The following is a 17,634-nucleotide window of genomic DNA, read 5'->3' as shown; positions in this document are numbered from 1 at the left end:
GGGGACTTCTTTTACATATGAAAGTGTAGTTACATCACTCCCTGCTCCGTATGCTACAGTTGCCGTTTCCCGGCCACTGCAGCTTATGCAACCATACTTTTTACCGGGAAACGCATGCGCCGAACGCTACGTGCCTGGCGTTGTTCGACACACCTTATCATCTATCATATGGTATTGACACTTGTTTTGTGCTTTTCTTTATTGAAACGAATACTGGGGTGTGTTTAGCATGCGTAATTCTCATGGAGACGGACACTTTTCGCTTCAATTCGTGGAATGGTTTTCTGTCGACTGCTCTGTCAACGGAGACGAAGAAATCCCGGGATCAGAGTCCTATACAGCTTCGCTGTAAGAACAACTCCGACAAACGCGAATGATACATACACAGGCGCTGATCCAATATCACCGATAGGCAACTAGCTCGGCGGTACCTATTATAGAAATGCGTTCAAAAACCTACAAGGTGTTACGATCGGCCTGCGGGGGCTGGCGATCTTCGGAGAAGCGACCTCCGAACCCTTCCCAGCCCACTGCGGCGACTCGCTTTGTAAAGACAACAATGCGCCGCCTCAACAGCCCAACGGAGCCGGCATGGCTAGCCTGGTCGGGTTGTAGGGAGGACCTGGCTCTTCGCCGGGACTAGGCGTGCAGGATTTATTTACATATTTACATTAAAACAGGAGATACATTGCAACAGCCTAACATGCCTGCAAAAAGGAGCACGAAGCTCCCACCACGAAGCGCAAAGCACACGAGCACAAAACTCCAAGCACCCAGCACACTGCTTGTAGAGCACGAGCACTCTCTAGCAGCCGACAAACTGGTGCTTAAAAAGCCTCTGTTCTCCCTGGATCCCTAGGGGAGGGAAAACTGCTGTCCAGCCTTCGTCTAATCCGACCATCCACAGTCGTTGGGGCGTAGTCGACCCGCCTTTGAGGGGGAGGGCTCACACACACACGTACGCACTTTAGATTCCTAGAACCCACCGAGTTGAGAGGGTCCTCGTAGCCAGCTGGTCACGCTTGATCCCAGCCGGCGCCTCTTAATTCCAGAGCTGACTTTCTCCGGTAGTCGCCACGAGTGTCAGCAGACTGTGACGAATCCTGAGGCCCGAGGAAAACGCACCGTGAAACATCCTTTTGTTGGAGCAGCTCTCTTGCTGCAAATAGACCATGAAGGCCACGGGAATTCAACCAACAATACACGGTCCGCCAAACGTGGTCAGCCCTGCAGCCGTCGCCGATTCTCATGGTGGATTAACGCTGTCGTGGTCTCCAGTTCTCCGAAGGAAGTTCACGGTCGGTTAGCGCTGTCGTCGTCGCCGGGTCTCTGAAGGACACAACACCTGCGGGTCGATCAAAACAACAGCAGCGGGCTGAAATAGGTTTGCAGAGCAGCACCCCTGCAGACCGATCGTAACAAGCCACGTTCGGCGGGCCGAGTATTGTTAGTTGATTCGCTGTCGCCTTCACGGTTTGCTTGGAGCAAGACAACTCCTGGAAAAGGATGTTTTGCGGTGCTTTCTCACGGACCCCAGAAGTCGTCACAGTCAATGGTGGAAGGGTTGAGATCGGGCATGAAATAGATGATAACTGACAACGAGGACGTTGTTGAAGGGAAAGACCTGTTCTCATCGAGAACGAGGAATATGGGATTTATTTACAGTATCTACATGAGAACATTAAAGTTCATCAGTCTAGCATAACAAAGAGAATGCACCCTCAGCAACCGCGCAACAGCTGCTTATAAACACTTTGTCCTTCCTAGATCCCTAGGTGAGGGAAAACCGCCGTTCAACCTTCGACCAATCGGAGCGTCCAGTCATCGTAAGCGATCCTGTCTGCCCATTGACTGTGACCTCCTCTGGTGCCCGTGAGACCGCACCGCAAAACAACTCCTTCCAGGAGTTCCCCCGCTCCAAACAAACTGAAACAGCGACGGCAAATCCACTAACAATACTTGGTCCGCCGACCGCGTCTAGATATACCGGCGCCGTACGGTTGTTCCCGAGGCGCATTGTCGTCCTCACAAAGCGAGTCGCCGCAGCGGGTCGGGAAGGGTTCCATGGTCGCTTCTCCGAAGCTCGCCACCCACTGTTAGGAATGGCCGTACGGGGTGGCAACGTGCCAGCTATTTCAGCCCGCTGCACGTGTTCCAATCCAACCAGACGGGGCGCACGTCAGAGAACTGCGAATAACCGGCAGCCACGTGGCGCGGGGTCAGCTCAGGAATGTGCTACCCGCCAGCGCCACCCTTGACGGAGCAGAGTTCTACGAAGCCCCCCTGACGTCGGCTCCGGACCTTTACACCTGTGTGTGTGTGCAACACGAGTATGAGCCCGCCTTCTCCAAAAGGGCAGGTCATCTTCGGTAACGTCGAACGGTGACGTCGAACGATGACTGGACGAACGTTTCCGTTCGCTTGGAATCAAGGGGGGGACGAGAGCTTATTAGCAGCGATTGTCGGCTGCTAGAGTGTGCTCGTTGTCATGCTCGAAATGTACTAGTGAGCTGTGTGCTCGTAAGCTGTTTGCTGTATGCGTCGTCTTGCGGGCTCCATTTGGGAGTCACGCTAGACTGTCGATGTACGTCTTGTTTTAAATGTAAATCCTGTAAATAAATCCTGTTCACCGAGTTCCTGTCTACGACCTTCAACTCCTTCAAATGGTGGCAGCGGCGAGGTCGTCCCACGACTCCTACATCTGGTTGACAGCGGTAGGATCGTCCGACAACTCCTACACCACGCAGCTGCAGTGGGCTTGGGAAAATCTTGAAGGTCGGCACATCTGCAGGCCGATCGTAACAATGGACAGACGCGGCGGCTACTGACTGCGGGGTCAGCTCTGGGATCAAGAGGCCCCTGCTTGGGTCAAGACCTCTGTCTACGAGAACCCTCTCACCTCGGTGTGTTCACTGAAACCTTTGCGGAAGTGTGTAAACCCTCCCCCTCAAAGGCGGGTCGACTACGATGACTTTGGACGCTCCCATTGGTCGAAGGTTGAACGGCAGTTTTCCCTCATCTAGGGACCTAGGGAGGACAGTGTGTTTTTAAGCAGCCGTTGTCGGCTCTTCGGTGTGCATTCTCTCAGTCATGCTAGACTGATGAAATGTAACATTCTCCACCTTTCATGTAGATATTTTAAATAAATCCCATATTCCTGATTCTCGATAAAAACAAGTCCCTCCTTCAACAACGTCCTCAGCGTGGATGAGTCGGACGACGGCATGTGCAAGCTACTACTTATTTCATGCCCGACCCCAACTCTTACAAGGGTCACTTAAGACCTCTCCTAAGAGGTGAAGGCGAAAGCCTACTTATCTTCTTCTTATCATTCGCCTCTTTCTCTCCTTCACCCGCTGTGGCTGCTTAGTGGCTATGGTGTTGGGTTGCTAAGCACGAGGTCGCGGGATCGAATTTTGGCCGCATTTCCATGGGGGCGAAATGCGAAAACACCCGTGTACTTAGATTTAGGTGCACGTTAAAGAATCCCAGGTGGTCCAAATTTCCGGAGTCCCCCACTACGGCGTGCCTCATAATCAGAAGGTGGTTTTGGCACGTAATACCCCAGAATCTCTCTCTAACTCTTCCTTCTTTTAGTCATTACTGCTCACTACTAAGCATGTTTAGTCATTGGTCATCAATTGTGGTTATTACAAGCTGTCGTTAGACATGTTGGTCATATCGTGGTCATTACAGGTCATTACTAAGCATTTTTAGTAATTTCTAATGAAATGTAGTCGTTACAAGTTGTCGTTATACATATTGGTCATTTCGCAGTCATTACTAGTCATTACAAGTCATTTCAGTCATTATTAGTCACTACTGCTCACTACTAAGCATTTTTAGTCATTTCTAATCAATTGTGGTCATTACAAGTCGTTGTTAGAGATGTTGGTCATATCCTAGTCATCAGTAGTCATTTTAGTCCTTATTAGTCATTACTAAGCATTTTTCGTCATTTCTAATCAATTGTAGTCGTTACAATCCGTCGTTAGACATATTGGTCATTTCGTAGTCATTACAAATCATTTCAGTCATTATTAGTCATTACTGCGACCTAGTAAGCATTTTTAGTCATTTGTAATCAATTGTGGCCATTACAAGGCGTCGTTAGACATATTGGCCATTTCGTAGTCATTAGTAGTCATTTTAGTCATTACTACTCATTACTAGATATTCCTAATCAACTGTGGTCATTAAAAGCCGTCGTTAGACATATTGGTCATTTCGGAGTCATTAGTAGTCATTACAAGTCATTGGCAGTCATTATTAGTCATTACTAGTCACTATTAACCTCTACTAATCTCTATTATAACGTTATCATTCACTAACTGTCCCTATCAATCATTTTTCATTCTTTAATCTGTCTGTAATCTGTCTTCATATGGCGTGATGACGCTTCGGTGGACACTCCGGCGGTCAGGTCTGTTGACACAAACTTCACCATGAGCCTAGAAAGGCTTTCGCCTTAAAATTGTTCAGAATTTTGGCGATGTCGGCGCTTGGCACAGCTGTTCACAGCGCCGCAAAGGTACGCACGAGGCAGGATAACACGCAATGTAGCGAACTTCATACAGTGGACAATGTAGCTTAGAGTATAAAGATGTTTCATGATTTAAATGCACCAGAATGTTGTCAAAGGGAATGCTCGTATCATTATCTTCCTAATCGAGGGTTTGGAGCCTTTGGACGCTCCAAAACTGGTGTAGGTGCTGGGAACGACAAAATTCCTAACGAAGTTGGCAGCGGTGGGATCTACCAATTCTCCTAACAGGCTGATGAGAAGTTTATTCACAGTGGCGTTCACGTATACGTACCTGCCATCTTCGTCAGCGTGTTTGATGGCCGACAAAAAGAATGGCCGTTTCCGGTGTTTTAAAAGGCGCTGTCAGTTTACATAACATCATGATTCTGCGGCGTACATGATGCAACAGACTGAGTCAGTGCCACGGGCCATCAGCAGGTAACACTGAAAACGTACTTCTAAGACTGCGCTCGATTCGCCTATGCTCGATTAATGCTCGATTCGCATATCAATGCTTCGAACATCAACGCGACAAACCACGGAATCCAATATTTATTATTAAATCATCGATAAACAGCGTGACAAGCCGCCGAGTTCCATAGGTATTAGTTCTAAATTGCAAAGCTTCAAAATGGGAAACGACGCCGGTTTCGCTGGATTACACAAGCGCAACGGAAGGCGCAGTCCAATAAGCTATATAGCCACTAGTGTCGGCAAGGTGCGCCCGGGGCTTAATCTGTAGACTTCACGGTCCTGCAAATCGGGTCAATCCGATCGATTCAGGAGGGCCGTGCTATTCGTCGCCTGTTCAACGAATGCGTTGGCCTTCCCGTGGTATAGTGACCCCGCCGCCGTCAGGCCTGCAGTGTTTTTGCCTAGCTCCAAAATTTTGCCGCGTCCACCATGCCCCTGTTAAGGCGCGTCACAGCCGTCGACGCAATCATGTATATATAAACCCCCCAAGATGATACATTGAAAATCGAACGCTTGAGACTGACACAGAGACGACTATAGGACGTCGGGTAACAAAGTTGTACTGCTCTCTCAGCAAGAAGTTCAAGCGTACGGAAACGAGTGATCATCCTCCATAAGAACTTCAGTTTGGCCTAGTTGGTGTTTACTGCATATCATATTGACCACAAATAAAAACGGGGACAGCGGAAGAGAACACAAAAAGAACACGGGCGGTGTTGTTTACCGCCCGTGTTGTTTTTGTGTTCTCTTCCGCTATCCCCGTCTTTATTTGCAGTCAATATGATATGCGATCACCCTGAGGTGACGGAATGGCGCAATTGCACAAATAGAAGGACGGTTGCTTCAGAGACGTGCTGTGAGTCGGGGCGACCATGGGGTGAGGGGTGATACGAGGTAATTAGTCGCTAATTATTCAAAATTCAATAACTTTCTAACGTTTACTTTTCTCCGTGGTCCGTAATAAACTTCTAGCTGTAGGTTGCCGCGTGGAGCTTCAGCGCGCTGCAGCTGCGCGCCGCTGCGTGAACTATGCGGAACGACGCCTCGAGAGGCGCGGCAGCAGGGGCCGTATTCTGTAGCGGTTCCTTTGGGAACCGGTTCCCTTTGGCTGTTACGTCTGGATTACGTCACTCGGAGAAAGAGTGGAACGGGGCGGCGTGAGGGGAACCAATCAACGAGCGGCGGTCTGCCGGAAGATCACGTCATCATTTTTGTTTGTACTTAGGGGACGGTATAGCAATTGAAGGATGTTGCTGGTTTGATAAAAAAACATTGGTTTGTATAGAGCACTTGCAAATATATTTTCAGTAATAAATATGAGCTTGCGGCGCAGACCGCTACTGGGAGTTGTAATTTTATTTGTGTTGTTTTCTTATTTAGTCGCTAGGTGGTGTGCCATACGTTATGCAAACAAGTTGCCTCGCTTTGTTTACGTTTTGGACTTGCCAGTTTGCGCGCCGAATCCGAAACTGGGTCCTCATGTTTGAGCGAGGCCGCGCGATATACTCGTGTCATTTGTTGAAGAGCACCCCTACCTTGCGAAGGCGTCGTGTGTGCTGGGTCAACAGCTGACTGCGGCGCGCAAGGAGGAGCTCTGGCAGCCAGTGACTGCCTTGCTGAATGCTGAGGGCCTGGCAGTGAAAACTGCGGCCCAATGGCGCGGCGTGTGGAAGAAAGATGTGTATAACGCCCGCCGTGATGCAGCCGCCTTGCACGCCGAAAGCAGGTAAGCACACTCGTTGACGGAGCTTTTGCGCACCATATTCTAACAAACGTGTTAATCACAGAGGAACCGGAGGAGGCAGCCTGCCCGGACCGCGAGGGCGCGTCCTCTCCTTAGTTAGAAGGGCGAGCGCCATCGGAGTCTGCCCGCCGTTCTTCGAGCCCGACGAAGAGGTGAACATCAGCGCATGGGTTTCAATAGGTCAACGCCAAGTCGACGCGCTGTCGCGATTTATGGCAACACACACGCTTTTAATTTTTCAACTTTGCCCCGTGCGGTCCGTTTATGGAACGCACTACCATATACCATTGCATGCCAATATAAACACACTGCATTTCGCAATCTGCTAAACGATCAATATGCCGTTTCAACCGTCTAAACACGTCATGTCTTTTGTAATTTTCTTGCATTTTTTCTACAAGTTAAAGAATTTCAGTGATCCCAATTTCTTTACAATACTTACTACTGTATAACATGCAAAAATGTTTACAATGTTATTATGCTATTATGTTGTTGTTTACCATTTATTGTTATTGCTCTACATATTGTATTTGCTAATGTAATAATTTTCCATGTTCTGTGCGTACTCCTTTCATTATGCTGATGTTTATTTCTTTCCCGATTCCATACTAATATGTTACCGTATTTCCCCATTTACACTATACCTTCTCGAAGGCCTGTAAGGTACATGTAAATAAATAAATAAATATTTACAATGTTTGCAGATGACTGTATAGTATATAGGGTCATCAACAGCGAATCTGACCAACAAGCACTACAACACGATTTGGATTTGATTGCCATATGGTGTGAAAAATGGAAAATGTCACTGAATGAGAAAAAGAGTGTCCACGTCACCTTTACCTGGAAGAGCTCATACGACAGCAATCGTAACACTATAAATAATGCTACTCTTGAACAAGTGTCAGAATATAAATACTTAGATGTATTTTTTTCTGCTGATCTAAGGTGGAACACACACGTTACTCATGTTAGGAACAAGGCTGTAGGAGCATTAGATTTCTTGAAACGTAACTTTAGTAGCTTGCCACAGAAACTTAGGGAGCAACTGTATTTCACACATGTGCGCAGTACACTGGAGTATGCGTGTGTTTGCTGGGATCCATATGCTACAGAACTTGTAGATAAACTAGAAAAAGTGCAGAACAGGGCAGTTCGGTTTGTCCTTGGCAATTATGACAGGATGCTTAGCATGACAGAAAGCAAAGAAGCATTAAATTGGCATCTTCTTGAACACCGTCGCCGAAATCTCAGATTAAAATTTCTTCATACCATATACCACTCTAATACGGGGATAGCCAGGTAATTGTATTTTCAGCCGCCCACATATGTTTCTAAAAGGCGAGATCACAAATTAAAAATATGTGAGATTCCTTTTGACCCTCTATTGCATGAATTATGAAAGTCATTTTTTCAGCTTTCATTATTGATTGAATTAACAAACATGACTGTAATAATAAAGATAAAGCTTTGTGCCAAATATGGCACACCATGAAGATGGCTGAGTGCTCTTGCTGCCATGGGCGGAAAACAAAGCTTCACGGACGGTGGCCTTTTAATGTGATGTGGGGAATGAAATGTAACAGTTGTTTGCTGCGTTCAGGCACAGATGAATGTTTCACTTCCTCTATCTTACCAACGACTTGTTTGTGCAAGGTGGCCGCTTACATCTTTGTTTCTTCTCGTCAAATTCTGGCCAGTGGCTGACTTGGTCAGATCGGTCGTCTTTGGGTGGCATTGCGGCCGCTGGTCCCTGTGCTTTTTTGACTTGAACATGGAATTCGATGTCCTGACTAGAAGTCCTTCCTGGTCGCTAGTTGGGTAGGCACTTGTTATGCGAGGTAAGGAATTCTGCAATTTCTGCTTTTAATTGAGCCAGCGGTAGTACTTGTCTCCTCCTAAGCTGCTCCTGCACCCTCCTGTACAATACCCATGCTGTTAGTACCGATAAGTCTAGCATAGGCGTAAAAATTCGATAGTGCCATTTCTTCGACATCTGATATGTATGCAGTAAAGTCCAAACAGAGAGTCCAGCAGGTCGACACCACCCATGTGCCTGTTATGGACCTTCACTACGCTGGGGCAATCAATTTCGCGAAACACCTTGGTGGAGGTAAACCAGCGCTGAGTCTTTTGGACTGGATCTCTCCCAACAAAGCTCGACAGAAATGTCACGGCGCGGTTGTCGTATCAACGCACACACGATAACTCTACGTCATATATCGCGCTTGTGAGTGCCTCTGAAGCACCACTTCCTTTACATTTCAGTTCCTTTTCACTTTTCAGGCGGCTGTTTGGTAGACAATTCGCCCTCACCGTACCGATCGTCAAAATTACATCTTGTGATAGAGTGACCTGCAGCTTCGGGCTATTGAACAGATGGCAGCACGTTACCATATTTTGTTTTTCAAGTTCATACTGTGCCAAATATGGCACACACCGATTTCGGTTTCTCTGCTGTAGTTGCAGGCAAAATTGAGAAAACTAGTAACTGCCTTGAATTGGCGAGGCCAAAAAATATGCCAAAATAATTCTTCTACGTTTCTGCGGTCGAACTTTTCAGAGAAAAAAAAAACAATTGCTCGTGTTTGCCCCCTCCGAGTTTCACGTCGCATCCCAAAATCTACTTCACCTCTGTTTTGCGTATCACTCAAGAGATGGCAGCACTTGCCCATAATAAGTGCGCATAACTACGAGATTTACTCTGACGGTATCACATTCTCAACTGGGAATCTCACACACGCGAAAAAGAATGGTAACCGGTATGTGCCAAATATGGGACGCCATGCAATAGAGGGTTAAAAGCGACACTTTCCGCTACTCTTTCTATGTTCGTACTATAAGAGACTGGAATACTCTACCACCTGACACTGTCTGTATTTGTTCAAATGATGATTTCTTCCATGCTTTATGAGTGTAATTCTGAGTGTTCATTTATATGAGTTGTACCCTCCCTGCTGTAATGCCTGAATGGCGAAGCAGGTACCCAATGAATAAAATGAATAAATAAAGAAATGTTTCATTGTCATGTTTTTGTTTATATTGTTGCACCTTGTTAAGCAGCAATTACGAGCATTATGTGAAATCATGTGTGCAAGAAATGCAATGTTGAAGCAACTCTTGAGTTTAAACAAAGCAGTAGTAAGCATGAGTGTCTGCTATTTAAAGAAATCCTGCTCCAAAAAGTGCTTGGCATGTCTCGTTTGTAGCTATACGTTTGAATATGTGCTATACAGATTGCTCTGAACGACATTTCAGTTGCTGTGTAACTTGTGCTGTGCTTGCGTGTCACACATGAACAGACATCTTCAGCTTTGGAACAATGCATACTGCACAGTAAAATAGGCATCACAAAGCAATATTCAACAATGCAAGATTGGTTGCCATTCACCTTGGAAATAACCTTTATTTAAAGAAAGTTCCCTGGCGAGACAATATTCAGAAGCACAGTGAACAGAGCAAAGGAGTAACATAATGGCACATGGTTATTTGTCACTGCATGTGTATCTGTCATGCTCAACATAGACAAATCATGTGCTTTTCCCTACCGCAGTATGCAGCATACTACGATTAGCCACATGTGAGCACACGCAATGTGTTATGTTGAAGTGCACGGCCTATTTACTTCATGAAAAGAAAAATAAAACATGTTACACCAGCACATGTCTCCGCTTCATTTGCCAGCGAGTGCGCCGGCGCACACTTTGCAGGTAGGCAATGCGCAAATTTCTGGGCAGCCGAAACACACCAACTATGGATTCGCGCACCGCACGGCCTCTTTGAAACAAAGCTCGAGAAGGGTGTACAGGGTGCGCTTGCGGTGGCACCTGTACTTGAAGTGGCACTTGTGCCTGGGCTGGCCCCTGTGCGCTGTCGTCATGTGCACCGTCGTCATCTGGGTCGTCTGGCAGAGGCACGCCTGCTGCAAGGCAGAGGTTATGCAGCGCTGCACAAGCTGCAACAATAGTGGCTGCTTTCTGAGGCGAGTAGTGGAGCACCCGATACCTCTGCAGGCATCGGAAGCGGCTCTTGACGACTCCTATGCACCGCTCAACGGCATTTCGCATTGATGCGTGTGCCTCATTATAGCGCCCCTCTGCTGTGAGGCGATTTGGGTGACCAGGCACAGGAGTCATGATCCATGGCTCTAGCGGGTACCCAGAGTCCCCTGTAAAGTGTTGCATGTCAGTGAACGAAATGGATACATTAAGGCACAATGCAAGAACACAGTCTACGCCAGGGCCCTTTTACAACAGGAGCGGGTCTTGGATTTATTGTTGCAATATCTATCAAACATTTACCTTCCCGGAAAGTTGTAAAGAAAGTTTGACTCATTTTAAAGAAAAGCCCAATTTCACCTGTTGTCTTGGCTGCAAATCTCATTCTCAGGTTAAGTTGGACATGTAATATTTATTTCATACTCGTGGTTTTCTGCTCCGTTCATCCCATTTGCCCCTCCCTAAATGTACATCCTCCGCTAAAACTTATTAGCTCTTCTCTCTTCAGAAGTGTTATTTTATAAAACACTTCTAAGGTCTACTCTCGAATATGCTGCCAGTATCTGGGATCCTTGCTCTACCTTTCGTACCTCTTCTCATGAAGGTACCCAAAATCGAGCTACCCGTTTGATCCTTTCTAATCACTCCAGCACCACATGTCGCTGCAACAAAAAAAATCGCACACATTGAGACACAAAGAAAAATAGCGCAACTTGCACTATTCTACAATCTGTACTACACCGATCACTAACGTCGATGCCGAAAGTTTCACGCACACGCTTATTCCTTTGTTCCAAGGACAGGGACCAGGTCCCCGAGTCCATTGTCACCAACCCTTTTCCACCATACTTGAAAACTGCCATTTTGACGTGTTCTGTAGAATTCCACTCCTGCCTGTAACGCTCCACGTGGCATTCAGTGTATTGAAATTAATCAATAAACAGCATAACATGTCAGCTGTTGTATACATGCTGGTACAAATATCTGCCTTTTAAGAGAGACTTGTTTCTCTCGATAGTCGCTGCAGGTTCATTAGGTACTGCTGCATTCACAACACATTTCTAGCAAATCACGCTTTCTTAAAGCTTGCTAGGATGCAAAACTATTTTTCTGTGAATGTTTTACATGTGGAAGAAGCACTGCTACTTTAGGTGCACTTACCAAGCAAGACTTCTCCATGAAGTAACAAGCCACGAGTGAGGCGGCGGCGAAATGCAGAATACCTCCAGACGGAAGAACCATGGCACGATCCCGGAAACCGTGGGTCAATTGCCAGGATATACAGCTTCGCGTCGCACACCTCATAAGGGAAAGCAAAGAGAAGGTGTCAGTGCCACTACAACAAATATCTGGCACAACCTTTTGCTTACAACACTACTTGCCAATCAGTTACTGTTCAGTCAGCGAACACAATTACAGAAAAAGAGATATCAACATACGCAGTAGGCAGTTGAACTAATGATCAGCATGATAACAATGTCATCTTAACCTGCAAATGCAATGTTGGCATGTGTACACATGCTCATGTATGGCGTGCGGTCACAACACAATGCGCAAAATAATTCCTTTGGTTTCTTCCGTCCATATTGTATAAGATTCTGCTAAAAAGTGCCACCTGCGTTTTTTTTTTTTTTCAGACAAAGTGCCTATTACAAGCGAAAGAATGCGGAAACAGCATGTGCCGTATTAACAGCTAGAGCAAATGGGTGTCCACATATTCTCATTCTCCCTCACACCATTTTCATTGATGGGATGCTCCTTTTCACGTTTACAGTCTGTTGGCCACAATGCTTTAGTTTTACGTCGAATAAGAATCACAAAGGCTCGTCTTCTGTTAGGATCGCTCGCAGACGAAGACTGCCTTCACTGCTACGGCGTCTATTCCGGTTTAAATCGCGCGTAATGTGTTTACATTGTAGCATCGGAAAGGCTATTCAACTGTGATTGGAGAGCACTGAAAAAGTGCGGCCGTGTTCTATGCAAAGATCAAAGTCGTCATTACACATACAACACAAACGCTACTTTCTCTCATAGGAACGCAAGTATTACCGGCAATTGATGAAAAATAACGAAACGAAGTTTTTTACAACGTGCACTCGCGCAATCACATATCGAAAATATTTGTCAATGAACAATACTCACGACCATGCAGTTGAGGGCGTAATACCCTTTACGGCTCCAGTACGATTCCGTTTCGCCGGAGCCGAGCTTCTTAGGGCGAACGATGGCTATCAGACTCCCGTCCACAAATCCTAGAAATCCTGGAATTTTTCCACGGCTAAGAAAGCCTTCCTTGACGGCGGCTTTCTGCGCCGTGGATGGGAATCTAACCCACCCTTTTTCTTTGCCCAAAACCGTAATGGCCTTGGCGACGGCTGTAATGATCCGGCTGACCGAAGGCTGCGACAGTGCAATCGCTTCTTCATTCCCGACGCACGTTGAAAGCTCCCGGTGGCAAAAAACCGCAGCGCGCACAGCACTTTCATCGTAGCGTCGACACCACGAAATCTTTGAGGTCCGAGATGTCCTTCCAGCTCATCGCAAAGACGTCACACTATGTCTTTGGAGAGCCTAAAATGCCTCCGAAACTCTTCTTCGGCCATGCCGAACGCGTCGCGTCGTTGTCTTTCGGCACTCGCCAGCAACACAACCAAAGGAGCCGCCATTGCCGTCTCTGTCTCGTCTCGTCTAGGTGCCGGCTCGTCAGCTGGCGCGAGGTTAGCCGGCAGCCACGGTTGCCCTAGCAACCCTCGACATCATGCTCGCCCCCGCGCGCGACCCTCGAGAGAACCACTTCTCCGCGGTTCCTCTCCTAGCAGGGAACCGGTTCCTTTCCAGAAGATTGGCAACCTGTGTGACGTCATCAAAATTTGTCGTCCCGCCCACCAGGGATGACGACAACGAAACGCCGACCAATGGCAGCAGCCCAAAGGAACCGGTTCCCAAAGGAACCGCTACAGAATACGGCCCCAGTTTCGGTTTCGCGCGCTCCGATAGCCGCGAATTTCGTCGCGCCACAGTTACGGGGGGGTAATCACATTTTTCCAAATCGAAAAGTTCATATGGCTCGTGCTCGCTTCAATTTCCCTATGACGATGAACCCCTGAAATTAGAATTTAGTTATTGGATTTTTGTTACTTAGCGACTACAATTACTTAGTAACACTCATCAATCCATAGTTGCCACCGCTCACGGTATGTCTCCGAAGGACCCATCCCTTTACTTCAAAATGGCTATTTTAAATATTATTTAAAGCCTTCGTAGAAGCACCCGGTTTATATTCACGGCGGTCCCGTGGGCGCTGTCATGTTTGATCACGTGGTGACGCGTCGATTTCTTGCCTCAGCTGCCTATACGTTACCTCTGTGTCTGCATCTACAATAGATTTACATGACGCCGATGCGGCTCTGCAAGCCTCCGTTTCGGCGAATATCGTAGACGATGACTGGCAGACGACGCGCAAAGTTTTAGCTACAGCTTCAAATGACACTTAAGCTCTTTCAGAGCTCGTTACGCATTGTCCAGACGGCGCGAGCAGCATGCAAGGTGCTTGTAATAAAAGCGAGGTTAAAAATGTATTCCAATCTAGCCTAACTTTCCGCCTATGAATTGACTCAGTATTAGTGTGCTTAGCTCTTCGTTCTTTACTTAGCAAATACTTTTAGACACGGCTTTTCGCGTTTCTGACACAGTAAAGTTCCCTGGGCGGTCGCTATCTAATTGTTTGTTTATTCTCTGCCTGATCGCTCGCGGGTGTTCAAAGTTGCGATATAGTTGTTCTTGCTGGCCACAAGGCTTGTAACGTAGATGTTCTGTACGTTGTAATAGGTTTTAGCAAATACGTATTATCGCTAGTCACTCGTTTACTGCGTTGACATTACGAAACGTGCAGCTTCGAACATTAGTCTGCTGACGGTGTAGTCACCGTCACCCATGCTTCGGCGCATTGACTCAAGTGTGCGCCTGGTCACTTATTTTTGATACGTTGTCGATAGAGTGGGCATAATTATGAGTGTGAGTTGGGGTGGCTGTGTGTAGATAACGTGCGAGCAACTTACTATATGACAAGAAGCGGCGCTGCTCCCTTTGTCACAGTATAACGAAATGTACTCACTTGTGCAGACGTTCCGGAGTTGTAGTCCTTTCCTTCGAGGTTAGCGCTACAACGCTGAAGGATGCGTGATTTTGTTTTATCTTCGAGGGAAGACGTGTATCGAAAAGAGCCAGCAACACAGACAGTACTTGGACTTGGACAGACAGATTCATTCCATTTCATAACATGCCACTCACAATTTCCGCAGCCAACCACTGCACACTCCATCGCTCCATATATATTGCAGCATAAATGAAGCAGAATCCGTTAGCGCAAACCCAGTTGCATTTCCGACAGCTGATCGCACAGAAGCAGCGGAGAAGACGTAATGGTTCCGTATTCGTGCGCTTTCGCTGAGGCAACGTGCGGCGCGCCGCCGAAAGTGCTATCTCGTTTCTCTATATAGTAAACTGCTTCGGGGAAAGGGTTAATAGATGCACACCTTGGAAGCTCTGGCTTCGAACATGCGTAAATGGACAGTGCACAAGATGAAGAGGTATACGTTAGAGACCGCAGCAATTGCTGCCTGCGCGAAGGCATCGGCAAGTGGTATTTCTCCTTTTCTTAATTCGCGAGCTTCTGTTTCTTGCTCGGCGAAACAGGTCACACAAGACCTCTGTTTCTTCGAAAACTGTTATCAGTCATTTCTCGACATCCTACACAACGTTTGCATTGACACCTTGGTGATTAAGTTGTTTAAGTGTTAGCTAATTAAACTTCAATAAATTGTTAATTATGTACAATGAAAAAGTACTAATGACCAGCGTGAAGAACGCCCATCAACATGCAGGGACCGAGGTTTACTCTCTCTCTCTCCGTGGGTGTGTCGATACAAATTCTATACAGACTTTGTCCCGACGGTGCATAACATTCCTCTTTTATACGAAAAGCAATCGTCGCTCGCCAATATTAGGTGCGGCGCGGCCTGCGTTGCCGAGCCAAACCGCGGTGGCTCCACGCAATCTCGCCGAAGGGGAACGAAACGGGAACCAGTAAGAGGCGACCGAACACAACGGTGTCACCGCTCTTGCACCGTAGCCGCGTTCCACGCGAGGAAAAAAATAAATGAAGGATGACGCGAGTTGGCACGCCGGCGCACACGCAATTACTTGCCAATCAGTCGCGACCTTTGTTGCGCAGTCGAGTGGAGCCTAAGCGCAATGCTTACGCACTCTGCGAAGGGAGCCAAACAGACAATCATTCACGGGAAAGCGCCATGCGACACCATGGTACAATTCGCAAAATATCATGTACACAGCTGACTCGCACCTTCAACAACAGCCCTTTCTGGGACAAATCAGCTAATAGCTGTTCGCAGCAGTCACATATACATGCTCACATATACATGCTGGTAGCACTCCATCAAGGTAAGAACACGTAACAAGTCAGATAGTATAGCTGAACGCAGCATGTATGACTCATTGGCAGTGGTGCTTCCCACTTTGTTCAGTGTGCGTGGACAATGTGGAAACAGCGAGTTAATGCATCAGCCGCGGTACGCAGAGCAACAAATGGCTGTAGCGCGTTGATGTATATTTTGAGGCTTTTATCTCGCGTACCACAAACGATGCCTCCCTGAAGCTTCTTCAGGAGTGGCACTCTCATAGCTCAATAGCAGGCGTCCAAGTCCCACCACATTTATACATATATGAAAGCAGGAGCACGACGTTTTCTTTGCGATGTACAGTGAAAAGCAAAAGTTTACGGAACACGCGATCGCGCGCTAAAACCACCTATCTGTGGCACTTCCGGTGGCCCCTCATCCTGTTCGGCAGCGTGTCAATTTTTCTGCTCGGCAGGAGGATTTTCTGGCTTTTAATAGGATCAGAATTTTTGAGAACTTTACACACTTTGTGGTATGTATGTATGTATGTATGTATGTATGTATGTATGTATGTATGTATGTATGTATGTATGTATGTATGTATGCATGCATGTATGTATGTATGTATGTATGTAATGAATGAATGAATGAATGAATGAATGAATGAATGAATGAATGAATGAAATGCGGCCGTATCTAACCTATTTCACGCCGCTCTCCAATGAACATCAACGCCCAAGCACTCCGTACAGATGGTTAACCGGAGAAGCTGAAACGTGCCACCCCGGTGTTTATTAGGTTAATCCCGACGGTTCATTAAACGACGGCTTGGTAGTGTTACGAACGGCCTGCGGGGGCTGGCGAACTTCGGGGAAGCGACCGTCGAACTCTGCCCGCCCCGCTGCGATGACTCGCTTTGGGAAAACAAGAATGCGCCTCGTCAACAACCCGTTGGCGCCGGCATGTCCGCTGCAACGACTCGCTTTGTAAGGACCACAATGCGCCGCGTCCCCAACCGAACGACGCCGGGATGTCTAGACGCAGTTGGCGGACCAAGTATTGTTTGTGGAGTCGCCGTCGCCTTCACGGTTTGATTGTAGCGGGGAACTCCTGGAAGAAGTTTTGTGGCGCCGTCTCACGGGTCTTAGAAGTCGTCAGTCAATGGACAGACACGGCGGCCACTGTCTGCGGGGTCAACTCTGGGACCAAGAGGCGCCTGATCAGGGCAAGACCCATGTCTGCGAAAACCCTCTCACCTTGGTGTGGTCCGTGAAACCTGTGCGGAAGTGAGTGTGTAAACCCTCCCCCTCAAAGGCGGGACGGCTACGATGACTTTGGACGCTCCGAATTGGTAGAAGGTTGAACGGCCGTTTTCCCTCACCAAGGGATATAGGGAGGACAGAGTGTTTATAAACAGCGGTTGCGCGGCTGCTGGGTGTGCATTTTCTTTCAGTCATGCTAGACTGATGAACTGTA

General features: G+C 47.3%; 1 protein-coding gene and 2 long non-coding RNA genes across 3 annotated transcripts in view; 1 reads left to right on the top strand and 2 right to left on the bottom strand.

Moving 5' to 3' along the window:
- Positions 1–17,634, bottom strand: part of LOC126548498 (PH and SEC7 domain-containing protein 1-like) — a 425,618-nt gene that overhangs the window by 293,430 nt on the left and 114,554 nt on the right. The gene's annotated exons all lie outside the window — the stretch shown is intronic.
- LOC129381014 (uncharacterized) lies at positions 6,066–9,758 on the top strand. The gene is made up of 2 exons (XR_008609261.1): positions 6,066–6,725; positions 6,787–9,758. It is a non-coding gene; the product is annotated as an uncharacterized lncRNA (long non-coding RNA).
- Positions 10,120–13,707, bottom strand: LOC129381013 (uncharacterized). The gene is made up of 3 exons (XR_008609260.2): positions 12,884–13,707; positions 11,903–12,041; positions 10,120–10,911 (listed from the first exon to the last, which is right to left on the bottom strand). It is a non-coding gene; the product is annotated as an uncharacterized lncRNA (long non-coding RNA).

Source organism: Dermacentor andersoni, chromosome 1 (genome assembly GCF_023375885.2).
Source record: "Dermacentor andersoni chromosome 1, qqDerAnde1_hic_scaffold, whole genome shotgun sequence".
Taxonomy (NCBI): domain Eukaryota; kingdom Metazoa; phylum Arthropoda; class Arachnida; order Ixodida; family Ixodidae; genus Dermacentor; species Dermacentor andersoni.
Note: the sequence above shows the minus strand (reverse complement) of the source record. Positions and strands in the feature narration are given on the sequence as shown.